Raw genomic sequence first — 26609 nt, 5'->3', positions numbered from 1 at the left:
CATTACTAACAGCATGAGAAGAGGAAAGTATTAAATCTTCCCAGGATATCAAGCAGAAACCAGCATAAGGACTACCTACACTACGCAAAGATTACCCAAACAAAGAATCCTAGGAATGGTTTTCAATTCTGAAGAGTCAGCTGGAGCAAAGTTACAGGAGGAGACATAAAAGCACAGTGCTTTGAGAGCCCAGTGAATAGGTCAGCATGGTGGAGTAGCACTCTAGCACATGTGATCCCTGTGGGTCAAGTGTGGTGGAGAAGATGGGTTAGGTAAGAACCACTGTGACACACTTTGTTTGCCCTACTAAGGAGTTCGGAATGAAACCAGTACGTAACAATCACTGAAGGATTTTAAGGAAGGAAGGTCTGCTACATTAAGTCCCACCCCTCCTCCCACCATGTCATTGAATTCTGTATTTTTTGGATTGGTGCATGTTCACATTCATGTGTATTTTTGCATAACTTCCATGAGTCTGGGAATCAGAGTGTGAATTTGGATTCTAACTGGCTTAGTTAGCCCCTAACTACTACCATGATTTTAGACCTTAAATAACTTCTTTATGTTCCAGCCTTCTTAATTAAAAAAAAAAAAATCATGAATTTGGCTGTGTTATCTGTAATGTCACCCATTGCTTTACAATTTTGTGGTTGTGGTATGTGCTTTGGAAATGGGATTTTATGTATCCTAAAAATGCCCAGTCATTTTATTTGCCAGAAATAAGGGGAAAAAATTCCTTGTTTCTTTTTATAATTATGGGAAAGCTAGTGAAAAATGTAAAGACTACTGAAGTAATAGTTTTCAGGAGATGGGACAAAAGTGGAGATGTGCAATTAGAAACGAGTAATAAATTTAGGTTTGAAAAATTCATCAGAGTGGGAGAGGAGCTGTTCTATGAGAATTGCACCCATTTCACTACTTGTTCCAGGGAGAAACTTTAATGGAGTCAGAAGAAGTTGGTAAAGATTATTTGTGAATTAGGTTTCACTTCCTCTGTGAGAGTTTCACACTATTCCGAAGGAGTACAAGGCCAAGGCAGCCTTCATAAATAAGCGGTATTTCTTATGATGTTTTTATTTTTAATTTAAGGATAGTATCAGTCAGGATGGAAAAGTACTGAAGCATTAAAGAGACCTCGACTCTCAAGACCATAAGGTTTATTTCATGCTCCATCATGTGTTGTCCATCATGCTTTGGCTTGGAGCTGTGTCCATATTGCCCTTCCATTAAGACAAGGTGGTGGGGCAGCTGCTATCTAAGGCATTGCCAATCATTGGCGGGGGGTGGGGGGTGGGTAGGGAGGTTATTTCTTGAGCAATTAAGTACCACACTCTGAAAACACGCATCACTTCTCCCTATAACTCATTGGCCACAGCCAGTGGCATGGCTCCACCTAACCATGGAGGAAGCGGGCAGTTGTAATCCCTCCAATGTGTCCAGAAGAGAGGAAAGTTGGGAATATTTTACAAACACCACCTTGGTTCACCCTTCTAATTATTGCTGGATGAGAAAATTATTCTCCCCAGAGTTAAAAACAAATACACTTCTCTCCTTCTCAGGGGAGACAACCAAAAACTTTCATCCAGTGTCCATGTGATCTGTTCTTTCCTCATTAGGGAGTGTATTAGTTTGCTAAGGCTGATGTGACAAAGTGGCTTAACGTGAGTGGCTTAAACAAAAGAAATTTATCGTTTCACAGATCTGGAGGCTAGAAATCTAAGATCAAGATGTTCATGGGGTTAGTTCCTTCTGAGCGCTGTGAGAGAGAACTTATTCCATGTCTCTACATAGATTCTGGTGGTTTTCTGGGCATCTTTGTTGTTCCTCGACCTGAATAAGCATCACTCTGATCTTTGCTTTTATCTATACATAGCATTGACCTTGTGTATGTGTACGTCTCCAAATTCTCCCTTTTTATAAGGACAGCAGTCCCATTGCATTAGGGTCACTCTAAAGACCTCATCTCCAAATAATGTCACACTCCAGCGTATGGGAGGTTCACATCTCAACTTACGAATTTGGGGGAACACAGTTTAACCCATAACAAGGAGTAATGGGCAGTAATTTCTGTATCAGATGTGGATGTGGCTCCTGTTGATCCTGAGACCTCTAAATGTAAAAGACAGCTTACCAGCCTTCTCACTCTCCCCTGACTAGTACACACACATACAGACACACTTACACAGTATGCACGGGTGGAAAATGGACAGAATCAGCACAGCAAACACTGTCACTTGGAAAGGGAAGAAAGGAAGTCACACAGCATCACTAATGTGAAACAGTTCCAAAGCCTTATTGGGAAACCCTTATCCTGGGATAGTATACATTTTTTCTTAGATCTTGGTTCTGCTCCCTGGAAGAAGGCCTCTGTCCATTGTTCCCTAGGTCCCTGGCTCTGACCTCAGAAGTTCTCCCTGATTATCCTCCAGGACCACTTGTAAACTGGGCATTGGGAAGCATGCCCTTCTTTGGAACTGAGCACCTTTATTTGATCACTACCTACAGAGTGTTGGGATCCAAACGGTTGTGTTAAGTACTGAAAACTCATTTGTTTCCTGGTATAACCCTTTCAAAAACATAGCTCCTTTTTAAGCCGATTGCATTCAGCTTTGTATACTAATTACATCTACAGTTTGTTTCTGCATATATGTCTTAGATGTGCTATATCTTCCCATATGGTGTATGCTTCTTACTCCCACTTTAGATTCTGATAATATGAGACTATTAGACTTTGTTGGAAAACCCTACCAGATTTTGATAAGAAAAGTATCTTTCTTTAGTCTCTTTTTTCTGAGTTATTTTATCCTACTGAAAGGATGTATTGAGTGCTGTGACCTTAATTTAGTTTTGTTTTAAGACAACCTGGTCCATTCAGAGGTTTCAGCAATGGGAGTGATGCCCATATTCTTATTAATCCTTACCAAGACTGAGTAGTTACAGGCATTTTTAGTTCAGTCTCCTCAGCTTGCTCTTTTGCCATGTGAGAATGGGAAGCAGTTGCCTCTTTTCTTTCTTACAAATGATAACACTTTTTTTTCTGAGCTTATCTGTTTCTTGTCCTGGCTTATCAAATACAGCTCACAGTAACCAACACGTGCTACGCATATCCTGTTTTTCATTCTTTCTGCTAGAGCTACAAGTTCATTAGATCTATCATCTACCTTCAAAGATACTGAGAGTGACAGTGTTACCAAACATTCCTTCTCTGCATCACATAGACTGTCTCTTTCCAGATTCTGAGGGTAGGTTTCTCACCACCTGCCACCAGATCCCTAACCCATTGCCTCATATATTAGTGATTTTTTTTACAGCAACACTCCACTTTTGTCTGCCAGTTTCTGAATAGCTTTTTATTACCTTAAGTTATGTTTTGTTAAAATCAAAGCAAAGATCTTAGACTCAACCTATAGGTGTAGAGAAAGCAGTTGAAGAGCCAAGTACAATTAGAGTGAGTGAAGGCATCCTTGACAGGAAGAAAAATGCATGCTTACAAGGTTGGCTTGGAGTTGATTCATTCATAAAAAATATTCTAAGAGCTTTAAGAAACACCTATTTGGGATGGAGAAATGAGACCAGGCATATTAGATCAAAATTTAATATAAAAACAAAATATAGCCAGCTAAAATTGTGTAGCGAGCACTACAGAGGTGTCCAATCAAATTAAATTCACTGTGCCCACATTATATTTATCATGTAATAAGCCATTGTGGGAGGAGGCCTCCTGCACCACTTTTAATGAGCCCATGACTTGGAGGTGGGGGATTCTGGGGAGGGAGCAGAGAGTTTTTGACTAATTCTTGGGGTTCAAAAACATGACTCCCTTGTTCAGAATTTAAAATTTGAATTAGAACCATGAGAACACATAAAAGTTAAGAAAACAGGACATAACATTTTAATGGTCTAATATTGACTATAGTGGGTGGAAGTCAAAGAGAAAAATCAGTGTGGACTGAAGTCTTCAGGGATAATTTCACAGAAGCTGTTGGCTTTAAAGAATGAATAAAAGATGATGGGGTGGAAATGAAGAAAAGGTCATTTCAAAATTCAACCCTTGTAACCATACTGGTAATATTAAAAATATTCTAAGGTCCAAAAGCATTTAGTCAATTTAGTGCTGTGATCCTAGCAGTCAATGAACCAGTGTACCTTTTGACGGGCAAGGGCCTTTTGATTCTTTTCTGTTTCTATTTCTATTGATCGTGGAGCTGGGAAAATGACTGCAAATTATTTTTTGCTCTTTATTTTTTGTGACACTGAGCGCAGTAGTGTGTGCTAAGTCAGAGGAATAAATGCACAGGCTAGTATTAAAATCGTGCTCCGCATACTCACATCGCTTTCCTGACACGCATGAAAATGTGCAAGCATTTCCTAAAAGTGACAGCTAATGGTATAAATTAACCTCCTGAATCTGGTTCTGTCATTTTCAAAAGTACTGTAGCGCGTGAAATATGAATAGTAAATGGGAAGAAGAATGGCATCCCCTCCTCCCGCTTTCAGAAGCAGATGGAAGGTTCCACTATCAAGAAAATTATAACCTCTCAGTTTGTTTATTACTGAGATTTTCAAACAACCTTCCTGTACAGTGAACTAATTTAGGCTTGGGGGGAAAAATAGCAGAGGACAGTTCTGTTTAAATTTCCTTTTAAAACTGAAAGGCTTGCCAAATACTGAGCTTTATCACCGGCGGAATCAAGGCAAACTAGCAGTAGTTTATCACCATGGCAAACATATTCACTTCAGTTTGAATAGCAGGTACACATTTAATGCCAGACGGAATGCTTACACTTTTAGGACTTCGAGGTAAAATTCTAGTTTTTGTTTTGTTTTACTAAAGAATCATTAAGCAACAGGTGACTAATATCGATAGAGGTCATCGTATGAGAAAGATACAAGGAATGGAGAACATGCTTCGTAGCTTGGAGCCAAATGTGTCTCCCACTCCTTCACCTGATACCTTCCCCCTCATGTTAGACTTCGCTGCTACACTAGTTAAATACACACATGCATAGACATTGCAAACAGCAACATGTTAGAGCTTGCAATATCTTTCTTTGGAATCAAGCGTTTAGTATATTCATACATACTTGTCTCTAAATGTGAAATCTATAGAGAAATCGTGAAATACCAGAATTTTAAAATTGGATAAAACTTCATTGACTAATAGGACTAAGAAGAGAAACACCTTTTAAAGACTTCATTTACATTGTAAAAATGTGGTTTTTCTTTGTATTATTTAGTTTGGTGGCTTTTTATTTTTCATACTCTTCACAAGTCTCTGTTCATTGATTCAGAAACTTCTAAAGACACATTTTTACAAAAAAAAAAAAAAAAAAAAAAAAAGACATTGCCCTCCAAATTAAGACCTAGTGGAAATAGCCTTCTCTGTTCTGTTGCTTTAAAACTGGATATAAATGAAATTATTTTGATGGAAAGAATTCAAGTCATTTTGTAAATAATAGCAATATTGTTAATTTATATTTAAAATGGTTCAGAATACTGAAGTTGGAATATTATAGTGAAAAGCTATATACATTATACTGTAAATTATTAAACAGAATTATTTGTCACCATTGATCCATGGTACAAGTTAGAATCTGAAACAATAGTCATTACAAATGCACGTATTGATGTTTATAGCAATATGTTGGGGACTGTAGACTTTTTTTTCATTTTTGTGTTTGCTCTTGTCTGTAAGTAGAAATATTTACTCTGATGTGATTCTTGTTTGCACTTGAAAACAAGTGCCGTGTTGTAGAGTGAAGTCATGGTGAAATATAGAAGTGAAAGAATAAAAGGAAGTACATTTAGAAATAATATTCTCCCACAGTCCTAATATGCAGAGGGGGAAAAAAAGGACAATTTTAGTAATTACTAGAGCTATTCTTAGGAAACTACTGCCTATGGAGCTCTTAAATTCTGCAGAACAGTTTTATAATTGCAGACCTATTCCCTGTTCCTTCCCTTTTTTCTCCCTCCCCCACTCATTGTCTGAAAACTGTTTTTTGTTTGTAAATATCCAAATTGTACCAAGTCAAGCCTCCACCAGAATGCTGGAATTACCTGCCCACTCCAAAAGAACTCAGATTCTGAAATATTCTCCTTACCCCCACCTTGCCTCATGCATGGTATAAATTCTTGAATATAGAAAATATTTTTTAATCTCCTATATTTTCTGTGCTCTCCGTAAATAAATAGTTGTGATTTAGGGAAGCACTAAGTATAGATAGATAATTTTTCCACTGATTTCTAGATTGCCCTCAAGGAGTTGCTTTATTTACCTTACTATAATTCCTACAAGTCATTTCATCTAGAATGGGAGATTGGTTAAGAATCTCTTTTAGTTGGATTTCACTAAGGGGAACAGTATAGAGGATAATGGTGAAGAGAGCAAAGACTCTTCTCCAATTTCATGGAGTCAGAGACTGCCTGGAATCAACCCCTGCCCCTTACTTATTACATGTATGCCCTTGAGCAGGTTACTTTAACTCTACCAACTCCTCTGTAAAATATGTATAATGTTAGTACCTTCTTGCCAGGGTGATATGAGGACTAAATGGCAAAGTTATATCAAGTGTTAAATTAGTCACAGGCATAAAATAAGCCCTTAGTAAGTGGTCGTTTTTATTCAATTTCCCACTATGTTCACTTTTTTTTCTTGATCAATGAAATTAAGAAACTACTAATGTTCCTACAAAAAAAAACAGCTTTCATTTTTATAGTCTACAAATAGGAGAAAACACAGATGGAGTGAAATACGTATTAATTCTAGTATAATATAGAACAGGAGTGCCACTTAGTTTCTGTGGAGAGCTTTGGGTACAGAAGAGGTTTTTTTTTCATTAAATTTTTTTAATGTTTATTTATTTTTGAGAGACACAGAGCATGAGTGATGGAGGAACAGAGAGAGAGGGAGACACAGAATCTGAAGCAGGCTCCAGGCTCTGAGCTGTCAGCACAGAGCCTGATGTGGGGCCCGAACTCGTGAATGGCGAGATCATGACCTGAGCCAAAGTCAGATGCTTAACCAGCTGTGCCACCCAGGCACCCCCAGAAGAGGTTTGATGAGGACAGAACAAGAGCTGATTGGCAAAGGCCAGTTTCAGCCCAGATTCAGAAACATCTTCTAATGACTACAGCCTTCCAGTTTAGAAAGACTGCTTTGTGAAGTGGTGAAGTCCTCGTTACTTTCAACAAAAAGGATCCCAAGAAAGACTGGGTGCTCTTGTTTAGCAGTCACACAGATGGGCAGTGTCCGTTGTCAAAAGTATGACCCTCGATGCTCTCAATTTTTTTGTGAGGTAACCTACAAAATCAAACTCGGAAATACTAGGTCATTAGAGATTCGCATTTGGGTGGGATGATATGTTATCAACTCAAAAATCAAATGTTAGTGTGATTGGTGAATTATAGACATTGGTCAGTTGCCCAGGAAACTGTATTAAGTAATATATTACATGACTTGCAATCCCAAATTGTTGATCAAAGGGAGTGGACCATAAAATTACTGCCATAAGGAGCACCTGGGTGGTTCCGTCTGTTAAGTGTCTGACTCTTGGTTTTGGCTCAGGTCATGATCTCACCTTTCATGGGTTCGAGCCCCACATTGGGCTCTACACTCACAGTGCAGGGCCTGCTTGGGATTCTCTCTCCCTCTCTCTATGCCCCTCCCCTACTCACACTCTCTCTCAAAATTAATAAACATTAAAAAATTATTGCCATTTGAATGTGATGCCTTTAAGTTTCTTATCTCTCTAGAATGTTTCCATCTAGCTAAGGTTTAACCGCATCATTGCCCAATATCAGGACCTTCTACTTCACCTTGACAGGCTTTACACGTACTGATTGTTCCATGGTAGCAACCAGTAATCCTGACTTGACATAGTAATGCCAGACACTTGATTAAAATATCCTTTTTTTTTTTTTTTTAGAAACTGATTATAAGACTGTTGTATAAGTTTTCTTGTCCTTTTTTACATTACAGTCCTAGGAGTAACTCCCCAAAGCACTATTATGAATATGAGATGTTTTATGTCTTACGTTGACTCAAACTCGGGCTAGGTCTTAGACAAGACAAAGCTTGTTCTGTCTAATGGATCTGTCTCAAGTGTGCCATTAAAATTTTGAGTATCTTCTTTTTTCTGGTGATTTTTATCTTTTGTGTCCTTCTCTTCCTCTGAAAACGTGTTAACTGTTTTCTGGACAGCTTTAGAGTCTGTTCTCTTGATTTCTCTATTTTATTAGAAGAAAAATAGTTTCCACTTAAAGACAGTTATGATTAGGTAAGGCACTCAGCACATTCTTTGCTTCTCTGCTTTATTTAATACTTTCTAGAAGGGATGTTAGATATTTTTGCTGATTATTAAACGTTTTAAGGTACAAATCTAATAATTCCTTGTTCTTATTCTCTCTTCATTTACCAAACTGATATTTTCCCTTGCCTGATGCTGCCAGGGCCTTCTGAGTTTTTTATTTTCCATTCTTAACCCAATACACAGAGCTCATAAAAAACAGTAGTTATCAAGTGACTGGTGTTTTTTAAAAACTTGCTTAGTTTATACGTTGAGTGAAGATGTTGCCTCTAAATCAGCAGCTGCTAATGACCTTTTGTTCCAGGAAGCTGTGAGAAATCCAGATGGAGTCCTGGAGCTGAAGCATAGTTTAGGCTTCGCCCCAAGTTGGTATTTTCCAAATGTACCTTGTTGAGTTTTATCTTAGGCCCTAATGGATTTATTCTTAGACTTTGCAAGATTCACCTCAACTTCAATAACAGGGTATTCATTCCCTTGCCTTCTCTTTCCCATTCTCCCTTCTGCCTTAAAGTAATACAACACAAGGTATTAAATATCTTGTAAAGCTACAGGATCAGCATGCCTGCCTTCCATCCTGCCACCACCTTTTGCCAGTTGATGGGCCTTTTGGTAGTTTACAGAATCTCTCTGAATCAGATTCTTCTTGTGTAAATGGTAATAACAATTCCCACTTATCAGGTTTTGTTAATGTGTGAAAATACCTAGCATGTTACTAGGCACATAATAAATCTGCAGTAAGTCCTAGCTGGTTTTCTCTAGCTATAAAAAAGTTGTCTTTTGAATTCTTTTTTTTTTTCTTTGCTGCACTTGTTCTGCCTTCTTTCCTTTCTTTCATTACTTCCATAGCCATCCCTTGAACACTTAATACCATGCTAGGCACTGAAGACGCAAAGATGAATAATACTCTCCCTACAGTGGAGAGAGTTCACAGTGTCATGCAAAAATGGACATGCACCATCAAGTGTTGAAATTAACTTGAGGATGTGTGCACAGGTCATTTTCAAAAAACTCTGGAAAAGGGTCAGCAGAGGCCTTCTGGAGGACAGGAATTGCTAAACTAAAGCTTAAAAGATGAGCAGAAAGACTTGAGAAGATATGTCTTCTGTGTAGAGGAAACAACATAATCCAGAAGCCTGCAACAGCCTGCTTGGAAGAACAAACCAGAAATATTTTATAGAAAGAAAAAGAGTGGCAAGAGTCGAGTTGAAAATGAGAGGGAGAGTAAGAGCTCAGTCACACAAGGCCTCATTTTGGATATGCCATGTTCCCTTTTAGAGTTAGTGGGTGAAGACTTTCAAATTCTACATCCCTCCCATTATTTCTTCTCCCTGCACCCCGACCACCATGCGTACATCACTAACTTTGCTCTTTCTACTATTGGAACTGTATCCTATTCCTCCAGTGAGTTGAAACAGGGTAGAAAGTTTAATACATAAGAGGGAACTCTTGAAAAAAAAAGTCAGCCCAGAGCACACATAGTCCTATCTGTACTTCATAATCACTCACCTAACTTAGAGGATGAATGTATTTTCATCAGAAGTTATAACTGGAAAATAAGGATATTAAAAGTTCTTTTCAATATTAGATGTTTAAAATTTTTTAAAAAGTAAAAAAGCAAAACTTTTAGGAAAGGTGAAGAACGAGGTCCATAGCAATGTCTCTAAGCAATACCAAGATTGGTTAATCTTAATTAATAGACTTATCCTTAATATATAAAATTATTTTTTCAAAATTGTTTACCTTTGATAAAGGTCTGCCTAGGTAAGTGAAATGTACCAGGATTTGGATAAAATTATCTGAGTCAAATGTGTATGCTTTTACCTTGAGAAATAATGTGTTGGGAGCCTAAAAAGGAGCTGATTAATTGGCTTTTAATGAGACCAGTTTACTCTTTATGGTTGATAGTACTTGCCCATTTCCAGGAACAGACTGGGTATTGTGAGTATTCAACTTCTCCCTTTTAAGTAAAAAAATCATAATAGGCAATAATAATTTAAAATGTGTATTCTCCTTTACACTATGTGTAAATATTAGAGTTGGTTTTTTGTTTTGTTCTAATTAGGACTTCTGGAAAGGATTTGTATTGGATGGGTGTCTCTTTTATGATTCTGTTTCTTTGATGAGGTGCAAACATTCAGTTGACTTATTTGCTTTTTTTCAATAATTTAGAAAAATATGTGTTTCATGGAGTTATATCTAAGGCAAAATAGCTTGATAACTATATCATATGATTTCAACATTGAAAAAAATTCTGTCCATCCAAGTTTCTAGTGAACTATTAAAAGATGTGTGCAGATATGTAAGCTCTCAAGCCATTGCATTCAGCCTAAGGCTGCAGACTTATTCTCTGTAACACTGGGTGTTTATTTACAGGGATCAAAGAGAGCATGTGTGGAATCACAAGTCACATTAATAGTTTTCTTTAACACCTCTAGTCTTGGAATAAATGTACTTCAAGTCCTAAAACACAAATAGAAAAGACTTTAAATTTTCTTTTTAATGTAATGATCTATACAACCTTTGACTGGAATTTGGAGAGCTGGGGCCAAATGGCACTGTTGCTCTGATGCTAAAGCCGGTTCTTAAAACGGAGCAGAGAAGAAATAGAGAAAAATCTGTTAAAATGGCTACTCTGCTCCTGTCCTCCACAACTGAAAGTCAGAGCTTTTTGCCAGAGAGGAGGGGAGAGCAAAGTTGGGGGTGGAAGGGAATGATGAAGAAGGCAGTGGGGGCAGTTGTTTTTCTGTGCCTGCTGACGTCAACGAAATTGCCAGATGGCATTTGAATGTTTTGCAAAAAGACAGGAGCCTTTTATTACAGCTGTCACATGGGGTTTCATTCATTTGCATTCCCAGAAGTGGTCCAAAGCTTTCCCTAACTGTAGGAGTAATGAGGGCTCTGTACCTTCGGAGACCCAGAGAGCCTTTTGTAGGATGTTGTTACCTTAAGTGGCTCTGATAAGGGACACATGCTCAGAGAATGGCATATTTCACTGTCAGCTTCAGAGGGCTATGAATTACGCAGCTTCAATTAGGACTATAATGTGATCATTCAGAAATATTCTCTGCAGAAGGTCTTTTGTGGATCCTGACAGCTTTGGGAGCACACTCAGCAGCACCTGAAGGGTTAAAAATGGCAATAATGAGCTCAAGGAAGAAACCCAGGTTTTGTGAATTTATCCCAGGACGAAAAAATACCTAATGGAAATAGACCTGTGCATATGTACAAACAGCTTTAGCATCACCATCTTGCCCTGTGCTGCCTGTCATCCCCACACCATTTGGAGGGACAAGAAAGGAAAAATGAACTTTTAGAAAATCTGTGGGTCCATGCATAGAAGCAAGAGGCTTTGAAATACCAGGGACTGTGCTCAGAAACTGACTCCAGGCCTCTCTCTTGAGCCAGGCTGACCTGTTCCCTTCATACTCCATTCCTCCCACTGCCAGAAAATTTCATGTTTTACTTAATTTTCATGCCTAGAATTTCTGAAAATTTTAATTCACTGGATTGTCAACTACATTTTAAAATGACGTACCTATTTCTGGGACAGGTAATTGGATGCGTTGATTTCCACAGCTAATTTGAGAATGACAGAAGAGATAAGGTACTTATACCAGAAAAGTTTTTATCTTTGTTTGCTATCACTCATATTACTTGTTACCACAAATACCAAAATGAGTTGATATTTGAAGACGGAGCTCTGTTACCCAGGTCACTTCCTCCTTCTTACCTCAGGTGAATGATATGATGCGCTGTTTTGATGGCAATAGGTCTTTGTGTTGTGCTGAAAGGAAAAGCAGCTTATATACCAAGGGAATTGGAGGCAAGGGACAAGGAAGGCTTAAAAAATTAGCTATTTGTATTACCTAGTTTCAGTCTTAGGCCCACACTGGCAGTGATAACAGAGTACTTACAATGGGACTGATCACCTCAATGTGGTCAAAAATCTTCTGCCCTTTTGTCAGTGGCAACACATGATGCAGATGTCAAGACTACTGGCTCAGTGATGGACAGACCTAGAGAGGTTTCTGTGTGCCCTGTTATGCTGCCAATGAAACCAGTCCAGTCACTGTTACCGTTCCATGCTCCAAATACATATACAGGGTCAGCCATGAAATATTTTCCAAATATTAACTATGAGAATGGAATTGTGGGGAGTGTGTTCATCTTATTTTAATTTCACTTTCTGGTTCCAATTTAGGATCTAGGGAGATGTAGGAGATGATGATGAAGATTATGAAGGTTTCATACAAAACCTTGCGGTTTCCTCTGATTCCTTTTTCCCTCTCATCCTTAGGGGCAGGGGCCCATGTAGTGGCATGACCAGTGTCTTATATTCCTGAATAGATCCAGATCTGAGAGGTGGCTTGAGGTCAGGAGCAAGGAACATAACACCAACATCAAAGAATACCTCTTAGGAGAAAGATGGTATCAGGAAACACGACCAAAATGGGCAGGATGATGGGAATTAAAAAGAGATGGGATATAAATATAAATCACCCACTCCCAACGCCAGGCAGCACCAAGGTGTTTTACAGGTGGAATCAAGATGAGAAACGTATTCATAAATACATATTTCACACAGAGTGTACTTGGATGTAAATCTCAAGAGCATGCAGGCAACGGTAGATCTATTACACACCGTGTTCCTGTTTCCCTGAGAATAAACTCTAGGACAGCTGTCGTGTTAATAGCAGTGTCCTACTCTGTGTGTCCTAACTGTCCACTCAGAAAGTACAGAGCACTTGTACGAGGCATAAGTATTGCTGCTGTTGATACTACAATGGCCATTATTCATTGCCACCTATCTAAAATGCTAGAGTTTTGCCTGAGCGTTACCAGAATTAAAACAATATGTGCCTGAATATAACTTCAGGTGATAGTCATTTTTGCCAGATTGTGCTTGTCCCCATAAAGTCCTAAAACAGCAAGCCTATGATTCATTTATTTCTCAACTATAGAGACATAATGTTCTGTAAACATTTTATCTCCTTTTTTCATGAAGTAGGTTTCTGATTGGGCAGTAATATGGTATATTGCATATATTGGACAGTGCTACAGTTCAAGACAATATAAAACCATATGTAGATTTCACTGTTTTGAATGGAGTGTCATAGAAAAGAATTGAATAGCCACTTGTCAACTTACATTAGTCAAACCACCATCTACTCTTATTTTAATAACACCATTTCTCAGTCAGAAGCAGTTAGTGTCGAGTTTGTAGGGTCTGGTATCTCATTGCTGGTGCCATAATCCAAAACGCAATTCCATTTCACAAAGGACTAGCTACAGGAACAGCTTCATTCTGACACACAGGTATAACCTTCCCATGCTTGAGGCAAATGGCCAAGACCTGTGCTTTGTTAAGGAATCAGAGGCAGTGATGATGACAGGCTGTGCTAGGCTGAGTGTCATGAGTCTTGCCAAGGGGCTGGTAGAGATGTTATTTTTCTACTAAATTCACCCAGATAATCGAGGTTTCAAAGAACTTATGCATTTTAACTTCTCTCATTAGAGGCTGAAAAACCATAATGCTAGTGTACTCACTTTTCTTGAGAAATATCATTGCCAAACATTATAACACGCTGGCTATTCTGTTTTTGCTTTTGAACTAGGAAAGTCTACCTAGGCAGGGGCGCCTGGGTGGCTCAGTCCATTAAGCATCCAACTGTTGATTTTGGCTCAGGTCATGATCTCACAGTTGTGAGATTTAGCACTGGGTTTAGTTCTGTGCTGAGCATGGAGCCTGTTCGGGATTCTCTCTCTCTGCTGCTCCACTGCTCACACACATACACTCGCTTGATATCTCTCTCTTTCTGTCTCAATAAATAAATGAATAAATAAATAAATCTTAAAAATATAGAAAGTCTACCTGGGCGAATAAATCAGTGAATAAATAAATGCAACTAATAACTTGCTAATAAGCATTTTGTATGCACCTAATGAGTTGCACACCCTGGAATAAGCACTGGAAATAAAAAAGTTAAATAAAGTCAAGTGGTGAAGACAGGTATGCAAACAAAGCATTCCAATTTCAGGGCAGTGATTGATACATCATTAGGGTGATATAGGAGTACAGGTGATGGGTATCTACCCCAGTTTGGTGTAAAGTGGGGAGTCAGAAAAAGTGTTTTTGGAAGAATGAAATAGTAATGGAATAGTAGGAATAAACCAGGGGCACCTGGGTGGCTCAGTCATTTGAGTGTCTGACTTCGGCTCAGGTCATGATCTTGTGGTCCGTAAGTTCGAGCCCTGTCTGGAGCCTGCTCCAGATTCTGTGTCTCCCTCTCTCTCTCTGCCCCTCCCCCACTTATGTGGTCACTATCCCTCTCTCTCTCTGTCAAAAATACATAAACATTAAAAAAAATTTTTTTAAGGAATAAACCAAAGGAAGGTGGTGGTGAGAGATGGAGGGCAGGAGGTATTGAGGAAGTAAATACCTTTACCAAGATGTATGATTAAAAACTAGCATGTGGAAAACATAAGTAATTAAGTACTTTTGGAGCAGTAAAATACAGTGAATACTCTTTTTAAGAGTGAAATAGAGTAGCAAGCCATATAAGCAGGTAAAAATGCCAAGACTCAGTGATTAATGAGATGAAGTTGAGGAAGGGGACTTAAGGCTTTGGAGATAAGGGTGAATGATTTGGGGCAGGGGGAATTGAAGCAGCGCCTGAGATCCTAGAGTCAAATAAGCAGATTAGGAAAGTTGGTAGGTGAGGTGTGGGTGCTAGGCTCTGAGGAGCCAGGGGGTCCAGTGACAGTAGAGGCACTGGACAGAGAAGTTTTGGGCAGAGATGGTTTAGGTGTTATTAACTAGAAAAGATTATACGGATTTCATGAGAGCTTGTGAACAAATTTAGGGAGTGTCTATAGAATAGAGAAGAGCAGTGGGCTAAGAGAGGAAACCTATGGAAATGGGTTTTAAAATGTTGAAGGATCGGGAAGGAGGAGGACAAAAAATCCAGGAGAGAAGTGAACTGTTCAGAGAGATAGGAAAAGAACTAGAAGGACATGATATCATGGGAGTTGAAGGAAATGAGGTTTCCAGAAAATGCATGCCACCAATACTGTAAATGGAGAAGTCCAGTAATGCAGGATCTGAAAAGTATACTTTGGATTTGTCAATTAGAACCCACTGGGATGGCAAGAGCAATTACAGTCTTGATTCTAGAAGACCAGCTCAGTGGGATGGGATCTAAATGGAAAACTAGAAAATGAAGACTGTGAATACTAACTGTTCTTTCAAAAAGGTTGGTAGAAAAATTGGTTGGTAGTTAACAGGGGTGTGGAGATTGGGGGAAGAATATGGGATTAAAGAGGTATTCTAGCAAGGGAGAGACTGGGGTGTTTCCAAAAAGGTGGGGTTTATATAGGCTGAGAAGACTCTAGTATCAAAAGTTCGCTTACAACATATACTTTCAGAGTAAAGAGACACATGATCTTAATGGTTACTGTCATCTTGCCGTCAGCTTAACGTGTCCTTCTCAATGTCAGGGCTTTTTCTGCCAGCTTCTTTTGAGAACGAGTTGGCAAGTTAGTAATATTTGAGTTGCAACAAACAAGCTCTTTCTTCCCAGCTGCTCCTTTCTAATATTCCCTATCATAACTCGTCAGCAAGAAATTCTTACCACAATAAATTCTTCATGACAAACATAATTTTCAACATAGTATTTACAGTTTATGGCTAAAATCTCAGAACGGATACCAGTATGTCTCCCGAGCAGAATGGCAATCATTCAGCATCTTGGGTAGGTCATATTGTGGAAAGGTGGTAAATCTTATCTATTTAAAGATTTGATTTAAGAGGCTTTTTAAAATTTTGTAAATCTGAAGAAAGAAAGAATGTTGTCTCAAAGAGCATATGGGGTGATATGTGCTGATGACAGTGGAAAGCTCAAAAGTTAGTATATTCATTTTGAGAAAGCAGATAGATTAACTGTAGGTCTCCAGAATTATCTCTTCAGAAGAACTGATGATCAGCCTGCACTCAATAAATTTAAACATTGTATATGGCCATAGACAGTATATAGGAATAGTATATAAAACTCTTTTAGCAACGCGTCCGAATTTTTTCAGTCTTCTGTTTCCCTTCTGTGTTCTAGAATTTTCTGATAATGTGACTGTATCGTAAATTACCACAAACAAAGCCACTTTCTGCCAAGTGTGCACGTATGCTTGAGTGCTAACCACAAACAGGAGCCCTGGAAATAAGCAGTGTGTCCCATCATCAGGGACTAAGGAAAATCAGCGAGGGCATCCAAAGGAAGTTCAAACATACAGCCTCTCCTTTCTTCAGCACTCTTTTTGTTCCTGGCTCCTGGGAATCTACGTTTGCCAGTCACTTGAGCACTTAGGCCATTGCCTTAAGTAACGTGGTACTCAGTAGGAGGTTGTAGGAACATGAAGGGGATGTTGTTTGACTATAAGGACCAGGCAAAGGCACACTTTTTGGACTGATTAGTATGACTGAGAGCCTACAAACTTTTGAGAACCATTTGTTAGACTAACATATTGTGTTAGAAGGCAGAATTCATTTAATAATTATGTTTTTGGAGTTCTTACAGCATGCTGAGTGCTAAGATTATAAAAATTAATAAAAATCATCCTTGCCCTCAAATTCACAATCTGGCAAGGAATTTATTCACAAACAATTAGCAGTAGTGCAATATGATAATAGATGTTGGAAAAGAGTGCTACAGAGGCTTTGAGGCTGAAGTGATTAATTTGGTGTCAGTTTGGGAACGAGGCTAAAATGTTTTATGTTTGGACGTTGGATCTTGATCATTAAAAACAGTATATCAGAGAAATGAAGTGGTAGGCAAAAGTAATACCATAAGCAAAGGCATGGGGTTGTGGTAGCATATGGAGGAGGTAATCTAGCACAGTTGAGGAGGAAGCACATTAGTGGGATGTGTGGAAATGTAACTGGGGGAAAAGGGGTTAAGGATTAAGTTTTAAGATACCTAAAGCCATCCCAAGAAGTTGAATCTTGTTCTATAACTTCAGAAAACCATCAAAGAAAATAACAGAGCAGCATATTAGTATCTCTGTATTGGGGAAAAAACAAGTTTGTGGTAGGAAAAAACTGGGGGAAAAAACCCTACAGCCATTCTCATGTGAAATAATGAGATGGACTAAGGCAGGGATTAAGGAATTCTAAAGGAAGAAGTAGTTGAGGGGCTCCTCAGTAGAAATTTTCAGTTGCAGTGATTAGTTTGATGTTGGAGGTGAGAAAGGAAAAAATCCATTAGAAAAAGCCAAGGTGTCCAGTTCAGGTAAGTAATTTTGTCATTAAGCCAAGGTGTCCAGTTCAGGTAAGTAATTTTGTCGTTAGCCAAAATAAAAAATAAAGGAGGGGAAGAAGAGTCTAGAAGATGGAGGTGAATTATTTTCTTTGGGAAGGTAATGATTGTGGGGTATCTGAGTGAAGCTATCCAGAGAACAGATAAGTACACAGGCTGAGTCCAGAGAATTGGTCAGTGTTGGAGCTCCAAATTAGCAGGTTCTCACTGTAATGCAAGGTGAGAGCTGGAAGGGAAGGGCATAGATAGAAGAAGAAAAAAACAGTACAAAGGGTCAGTAGTTAAGGAGGGAAGAAGACCCAGCAAAGGAGGCATGGAGTTCCTTCTCAGAGGGACTGGAGAAAGCCAGGGCAGGAGAAAGAGGCTGTGAAACTGGGCTAAGAAGACAAAAGCAGGAATGTTATCGTTAGATATTTTCATGAGGATATTGAATGGACTTGATAGAGGATTTTGCTTTATTTCATTTATTTATTTGAGAGCAAGAGAGCATGCTCATGCAAGCTCAAGCACGGGAGGGGTAGAGAAAGAGGGGGAGAGAGAATCCCAGGCAGACTCCGTGCTTTCAGTGCAGAGCCCCACTCGGGGTTCGATCTCATGAACCATGAGATCGTGACCTGAGCCGAGATCAAGAGTCAGACTCTTAACCAACTGAGCCACCCAGGCTCCCTAAGGATTTTATTGTATCAGATACATTAGTAGAAGATTAAGTATCTTTAAAAAGGATGTTAAGAGAGAGTAGAGCTCACTTTCCAAGGGTTTAACAGATTAGAATTTAAAAGGAATAAATAACATCTTAGATGGGGTCAAAGAACAATTTTGTCGGGAAGGGAAATGCTAATAATGTTCTTAGGTTAAGAGGAGGGAAAGGGGGAGAAAAAAGAGTGAATAAGAAAAACACGAATGAATAGAAGTATGCTGTTTGTGTTTGAAGAAAGAGTAAGTAGGCATCTTTTTGCTGAGCATGGTTAAAGTTGCTGTGGGAGTAGAAAAATAGATATAAAATGATTCTCATTGCCAAGAAGCTCACGAAATCCACACGTGAGAGTAGAGTACATTTGCACAGGAAGATTTTATGAATGGCATTTTGATTATTACAAGTCATATTGAAAGTCCATGGCATCTGGTAGTTTGCAATTAAGGCACAGTTAGGGATAGTGTACTGATGTTAGACGTGAGTCACTTAGCTAGAGTGAAACTAGTCCTTGCTCTGCTCTCATATCTCCCAGTGAGCCACCAGGGTTTGCTGAAACTATGATAATCATATTTTATTGCCTCCTGATATCCTGAATATAATAAAATCACTGAAACCAATTTTTTAAATTAACATGATGAACTCTGTAGATAATGCTGCTATAAACACAGGCTATCTATAATAGCCAAATTATGGAAACAACCCAAGGGTCCATCAACTGATTAATGGATAAGGAAGAGAAGGAATATTACTCAGCTATAAAAAATAATGAAATCTTGCCATTTGCAATGACATAGATGGAGCTAAAGAGTATAATGCTAAGTGAAATAAGTCAGAGAAAGACCAATACCATATGATTTCACTTATATGTAGAATTTAAGAAACAAAACAAACAGGCTAAGGGTAAAAAAAGGCAAACCAAAAAACAGACTCTTAACTATAGAGAACAAACTGATGGTTACCAGGGGGGAGATGGAGGGGGATGGATAAAATAGGTGAATGGGGATTAAAGAGTGCACTTGTTGTGATGAACACTGGCTGTTGTATGAAAGTGTTGAATCACTGTATTATACACTTAAAACTAATACTGTGTGTTAACTGGAATTTAAATGAAAACTTAAAAAAAAAAAGTAATTAGCTCAGACTTGCAGACACATTATAAAATTTTATATTCATTACCACCTACTTAATCTACTAATTCCTTATACATTTGTTAGAGTTTTATGCTGTATTAGTTACTTCCAACCATAAGAAAAAGAAAATTTTATTCAGATTACTGGTAGGCCATAATTTGAAATGCTTGTTATGTTATCTCTTATAAAAAGGCCAGAGAAAAGAACGCTTCAGGGCTAATGAATTCATAACTCAAGAACATTGTAACAGACCTCGTTTTTTTGTTTTTTGTTTTTTTTTTTCATTCTTTTCACTTTGCTACTGTCTACACTATTGGCTTCATCCTAAAGCTGATTCCACTTGTTATCCAAAGATGGCTGCTGGCAGCAACATTGCTTCCTTCTGGAGGGTGAAGATTTTTTTTCCTCGAAGCACTGAGCAAAGTTCCCCTCAAGTCTCATTGAATCACAGTGCTTAGGACCTACCTACCCATCCTTGACCAAATTCCTGGCCTTAGAGATGGAATCACCATGATTAGTGTAGAGAGTCAATGACAACATCCATTGTGTATAGTTTGAAGAGAGTTAAGAACTGGGGCATGTCACTGGACATAGGCCTTGATATCAAAATGTTACAGTAGTCCCAAGGGCAACAATCAAGTCTGCCGACTGATCAACAGCCACAAGACCTGCTTGATAGGCATCTGAAAACCTGTTTAATCTTTTGGGCACATGTAGAGTGTGGTTAGTGACAGAGATACAACAGTAAGTTTAAATTACTGTTAGAAATATTGAAACCAGCAGGAAGACAGTTTGAGGCTATGTATAGTTAGATCTCACTCTATATTAATTTCAGTCTTTAGTTTGCCATCAGAATCAGCATGTGAAAACATTCATTGCTTCTGTGTTTGTTTTAATCATGCTTTGCTTATTTTTTTTCCTATGGGATATTTTAATTAAGTTCTTGAATTATATTTCCACTGACATCTTCTTTTAAGATGAAATAAAACTAAAAGAGACTGAAATGATGGCTAAAGAGGAATTAACTGCCAGCTTCTCCCTAGATCCTTCCTCTTGATCCCCAGGGGAAAAAAATAACCACTTTTTAATCAACACTTTTATTAATCTTGTAAGATCATAAGATCATAATCTTAGAAGATAATTTCTGAAGTCAGTTTGTCTTCTTTGCATAGACCTTTGTCTTAATGAATCTGTGCTGAATCTCAACAAATTGTTGGCCATTTGTATTCCTTCATATGCTATTATTACTATACTAACAGCATATGGAAGCATTGACCAAACTAACAATTATGTCCACAAGGAAGAAAAATCTATGACATAAATGTTGACTGACGCATCATTATGACCAAATGACTTCTTTTCTTGCCTGATTTCCTCTTCACTCAGCAACACATTGTTGCTAAACATGAGGAGTAGGGTATCATTTTGAAATGCTTCTCATACAGAACCTCTATAATCTGGCTCAACATCTGCCTATTAAATATCTTGGTGAGTTACTGGGGTCTATTGACCCAAAGATAATCATATTTATTATCTGTATGTCTCATAACGTTATGAATATAATAAGATTATAACTGAAACCAGTTTCATAAACTGAAGTAATTAACCCAGACTTGTAGACAGATGCATTATAAAATTTTATTTTCATTACCACCTAAAAGGAAAATGAAGACAGATGCTTTCCTATTAGCAACAGAAGTCTCGACAAGAACCACCAGTTTTTCCTTCCAGGAGCAAATATTACATGAGATCTGGCTCAAGTATGAGAAATAAGGACAAAGAATAAATGGCATTTTTCTTGATGGAGAAACCGTGGGATCATCCCTAAAAATTCATTCTGGGAAGACTCTAATTTGATTTTCAAAAACAAAACAAAACAAAACAAAAAAAACTAAAGGAAGGGCATATAATAATATGAATTCTTGGGTTGCCTGGGTGGCTCAGTCGGTTAAACGTCTGACTTCAACTCAGGTCATGATCTCACAGTTTGTGAGTTCGAGACCCGCGTTGGGCTCTGTGCTGGTAGCTCAGAGCCTGGAGCCTGCTTCAGATTCTGTGTCTCCCCCTCTCACTGCGCCTCCCATGCTCATGCTGTATCTCTCTGTGTCCCTCAATAATAAATAAATGTTAATTTTTTAAAAAAATAATATGAATTCTTAGAGTATAGTGATGATGTTAATAAGTTCTTGATAAGGAGAGCCTAAATTGATGAAGATTAATTGCAGGAAGAGTTTATGGAACTAGTAGTATGTAACAAATTGACGAAGATATTTTATATCATCAAAGGTAAGTGACCATACATAGGAATAGTTACCCCCAGATACTGGTAGGCACTTTTGTGCTGTGATTAGTAGTGTAGGTGCAGACTGCCTGGGTTGAAATTCCTTCCTCTTCTGTCACTTACTATCTGTGTAATGTTGGACAAATTACTTGTGCGCTAGTTTCAAACTTTGAAAGTCATTCCCTTTATAATTTGTAGAGCTCTGAGTTGCCTTCTGGGAAATCCAGAAATGATATTACTCAATAATGTAATATTTTTAAGTTTTGATATTTTTAAGATTTTAACATTTTAAATATTCTCTGCATGCCAAATGGTTCACAGGTAAGCTTACCTCTTCTCTTAAAATCAGTTAGCAAGAAGCAGACCCTCAAGTACTCTGAGAGACAAGGGAGTTTCCAGTTCCCTACACTTTACTGGGGGAATGGGAAGCTGGGGAGCCTTGCAATCCAAGTTTCAAAGTGGAAACTTGGGTGGTGGAGCTATGGGAGTTCTAAGAGCTAAAGATTTTGAGGGAAGTGTCAAGAAACTGAACGTTTCTATGTTTGAGTGATAAGTATCTTTGCAACCAGTCCCTCTCCCTTCTCATGCTTCTCTTCTCTGGAGAGTTGATTTTTATTTTAATCCTATGTTGAGGAGAGGTATGGATGATAATGGTGACTCAGCTCAGGGTAGCCATTTTCAGAGTTGGCCAGAGGTAGGTGTTTTGAGACCTGCATTTTAAGAAACAACTTACTTCCCTTCTGGAAACCAGAGGTGGTGTGATTCATCACAGGATTCCTTCAGTTTCCTCTTTAGTCCTCCAATCGCTTTTAGTCCCCTGAACATCTTCCACTAGACTGCAGGCTTCTTGATGGCAGCTGCCAAATTTGTCTATCTCCATAGTCCTAGGATGTAGACGGTACAAAGTACCCAGTACATGTTCAGTTAATAACTGTTGAATAAATGAGGCAGAGATGGATGTTTCCCAGTGCCTCTATATTTCCTGTTTGAATCACACCATTGATAAAATGTGTTTTGTCTTAAAATATTGAAATATAGTTGAAATAGGGTACATTTGCACTGTAGAACAAAAAAAAATGCTATCATACCTATTATTAAGTGGTTGTATAAGTTTGTGTGAGCTTGCCTAGGAATTTCATCACTGTTTATAGTGTTATTTCTCTAGAAAAATTCTATGTTCCAAAAAAAATGGTTTTAAAAGCATTTTGAAATTTGATCTATTTACAAGTTTGGAAACCTTGTTACATAATTTATGGTATCTTTGACTAGTTGTAGAAAATAGAATTTACTGTGTTTTAACAGTACATTTATGAAGTATTGGATGTTGTATTAAAACAGCTTGGGCCTATTAAGAGTATCCATTCACCCCTATGTTTAAATTTGGAGGGCTACTACCAGGATATATCAAAAAAAAAGAACATTTTCTTAGTTGCTTAGACCCAATGTGGATTTTATACCCTGCAAGTGGACTCTCCACCTTTTATTTTGTGAGGGCAAGAGTACTTGAAGAGATTCTCAAAAGAAGGAACTGAGAGAATATTGTGGACAGAGTAAAAGAAGACTACTACAGGAATAAATACATTATATTTTTTTCATGTCTCAGTCTTGGATGAATTTACAGGTGCAACTGATTCTCCTTAATGTTACTTTCACTCTTCCCTCCCTGGCCATTCATACTGTAAGTATCTAGTTGGACAAAATCATTGCTGTGGCAGCCTTGGTCAAGTCTGTCTTCTCTCCACACCTTAATCTTCCTTAAGCACTGTGCGCTGTTCGATTACATCATTTTTCTTCTCAGACATCTTTCATCAGTCAATTACCAACTGATAGAATTAGAAAACTTTGTCCTTCATTCTTGGTCATCTGAAATCAGGCTTCATATTTCCTTTTCAACCTTATTTTCTGCTAATAAAAAGCAGAAACCTTCCATGCCTGAGAGACTAGCCTACTAATGGCATCCTGTATTTGTTTTTCTCATACAAACACCCGACCCTGTATGTTGACTCCATGCTTCTTCAAGCTTTACTGCTCTGTTTCTCACCTGCTCTGTGCCTGCTCTTCCACTTCGCCAGAATCTTCGGTCTAGTTGTTCAGTCGTCTTTCTTTTCCATCTGGCAGACCCCTCCCGTTTTCACTTTGTTGCCTTTTCGTGTAAAATTTCATGCTGAGTAACACTGAAAAGTACACAAACAACATATTGGAGCTGAGGCCTCTAACCTCAGCTGGACCTTCAGGATTGCCTGAGAATCTAGCCAGCTATTTCCTACTCCTTTTCCAAACGTTCTTTATTCTCCTCTATACTTCTAACCTCCACATTGCCTACATCGCTCTCTCTACGAGGGACTCATGACTAATCTTCAGAGTTAAATAAAAGCCGAAGTATAGGAACTCCAACCTCTCACCTGCAAATCTTTACCCTTTTTTTTCTCACTGTTACCATAGAAAATGTTAGTCACCCTCTACTTCCTTCTCTTGGACCTTGATCTCTTTATCATCTCTGTGTTTTTACTGCAGTCTAAACCCCTCACACTAGTGAGATTCCCCCAGTTCAATATTTATGCTAGCCAGCTCTTTAGAGCCTGTTTTTACCTATGGATATGGACATATCTCTATCTTCCATTTTACAGTAGTTTTCAGGAAAGAGTTTTCTACATTATTTCCATTTTCATATCTTTTCTTTGCTTCATTTATTGCGGTGTGACTTACAACCTCAGCATGTCACTAAAATTGTTCTCTCCAGAGTTACCAGTGACCTTCCAAATACTAAACTAATGGATATTTTTTTAGAATTTATTAATCTTTCACATTCACTGGCCATACCTCTCCTCTTGACAAAAGCATTTATTTTATCCATTTGGCTCCATGCTCTTAATTTTCAGTTGTCCTTTCTCATTTTCCTTTGCCAGTTTCTCTTCTCCCTGACCTTTTCAAACTGGTATTGATTATGGCTCTGCCTTAAGTCTACCTTTCTTTCTCCTTATACACTGCCATGTAGGGTGTTACTGAAATGACCATATCTGTGTCATTGATACCCAGGTGTATATTTTCAGTTCAGATATCTCTCTTGATGTGCAACTTGAATCATCATGTGAATATCGCATATTTACTGAAGGATGAGTATCTTAGCATCCACATCAAATATCATTCCTTCTCTTGTGATTCCTAATTTAAGGGAAGGTTCTTAGCTACCCATGTGTACAAGTCAGAAGCCTGAAAGTCAGCCTGACTCTTTCTTCCACACGTACTGATGATGTCACTACCCTGCAGGGGCTTTTCATTACTCTTAGTAGTTAATCAAAGCTCTTACATTTGGCTCATGTTCCTGTCATGATGTATTCCCTCAAACCTCTCCAGACACATCCTTTTCTTCTTCTTCTGTTTTTAAATTTAAGTATAATTGACATGTAACATTATATTAGTTGCAGGGGTCCAACATAGTGATTCGATACATATGGTATATTACAAAATGATCACCACAATAAGTTGAGTTAACATCCATCACCATGCATCATTACAGATTTTTTTCTTGTGATGAAAACTTTCAAGATCTACTCTCTTAGCAACTCTTAAGTATATATTATAGTATTATTAACTGTAGTCACTATGCTGTACACAGACAAATTCTTTTCAACCTGAAGCACTCTTACTTCACCTGAGTGTTATCACTGAAAGGTCATTCTTTCTCTTCCTCCAGTCCTTTTAACTCCTTTCCCCCCCTCTAAAAAATACTCATACATTTACCTGAATCCTCTGCTTGTTCATTTCATACATGTACCAGATTATAGAAAAATATGTAGAATCACTTTCTTTTTTTTTAATTGTTTTAATGTTTATTTTTGAGAGAGACAGAACATGAATGGAAGAGGGGCAGAGAGAGAGGGAGACACAGAATCAGAAGCAGGCTCCAGGCTCCGAGCTGTCAGCACAGAACCTGACACGGTGCTCAGACTCATGGACCATGAGATCATGACCTGAGCTGAAGTCGGACACTCAACCGACTGAGCCACCCAGGTGCCCCCAAGATCACTTTCTTTTATCACTACTATTCATTCTCCTTGGCAATTTCACGATTTTCTGCTTATTAGTTATTCCAGAGTCAGTTTGTGAAATACAATTTTTACTTATGTCTCCAGTATTTCAGTCTAACAATTCTCAATATTTTTATTTAAATTAAAATGAGAATATGAGATTGTGCTAGAAGGTTAAATGTTTTAGGATGGCTTCCAGAAAATTCATTTATCTGTCTTGAGGAAATACCTTGGACGCTGTAATTTGTCTGTCTTTGTATTCTTTAAGACACAGAACTAGAGAGAGGAAATTTAATTCTCTGGAGGTTTAGAATATGCTACTTACAACTTCACTCATTTTTAAAATCATCGAATGTCTAAAAAGTGTAAGATCCTAAACTAGGGTCTGGGGTTAAACTGGCAAAGGAAAACTAGCACTGCCTTTGTGCTAACGCTGGCAGCCTGAAAGAGGAAGACAAACCTTTATCAAGATCACACATCAAAAGTCGAATTGAAAACTGTCACAAGTGTTTATGACAGAGATGTCCTAAAAATACATGTGAGAATTGGTCAGAGATGCAAGGTTTCTCTGAAGTTACAGCTTCCAAGGCTTTTCATTTGTTTGTTTTGTTTTTGATGCTCCCAGCATGAGGTCCAGGCACTCATGTGGTGAGCCCTTTGGGTGCTCCTGTACCAGTCCAAGGTAAGATCTCCTGGTTGGACAGCAGCTGGAGCAAATCGGCAGCATAGATAAGTGCCTGTTGCCCATGAGGTTGGAAAGAGTCTACTGATAGATAACACTGGGCAGATAAAACAGATGCCAATGAAGACTGACACAACCAGTCGTGTCAGAATGCATACTTGGATGGTTTTGTTTTGGTTT

At 38.3% G+C, this 26609-nt stretch overlaps 1 protein-coding gene and 1 long non-coding RNA gene across 4 annotated transcripts in view; both read left to right on the top strand.

Moving 5' to 3' along the window:
- PDE3A (phosphodiesterase 3A) overlaps positions 1-26609 on the top strand; it is a 315627-nt gene that overhangs the window by 214750 nt on the left and 74268 nt on the right. The gene's annotated exons all lie outside the window — the stretch shown is intronic.
- On the top strand, positions 14651-23137 carry LOC147579286 (uncharacterized). Its single transcript, XR_015253767.1, has 2 exons — positions 14651-17587; positions 17627-23137. It is a non-coding gene; the product is annotated as an uncharacterized LOC147579286 (long non-coding RNA).

The sequence above is a fragment of the Puma concolor genome, chromosome B4 (assembly GCF_028749965.1).
Source record: "Puma concolor isolate L17-30 chromosome B4, mPumCon1.1.hap2, whole genome shotgun sequence".
Lineage (NCBI taxonomy): Eukaryota > Metazoa > Chordata > Mammalia > Carnivora > Felidae > Puma > Puma concolor.
This window is presented reverse-complemented; position numbering and strand designations above follow the sequence as displayed.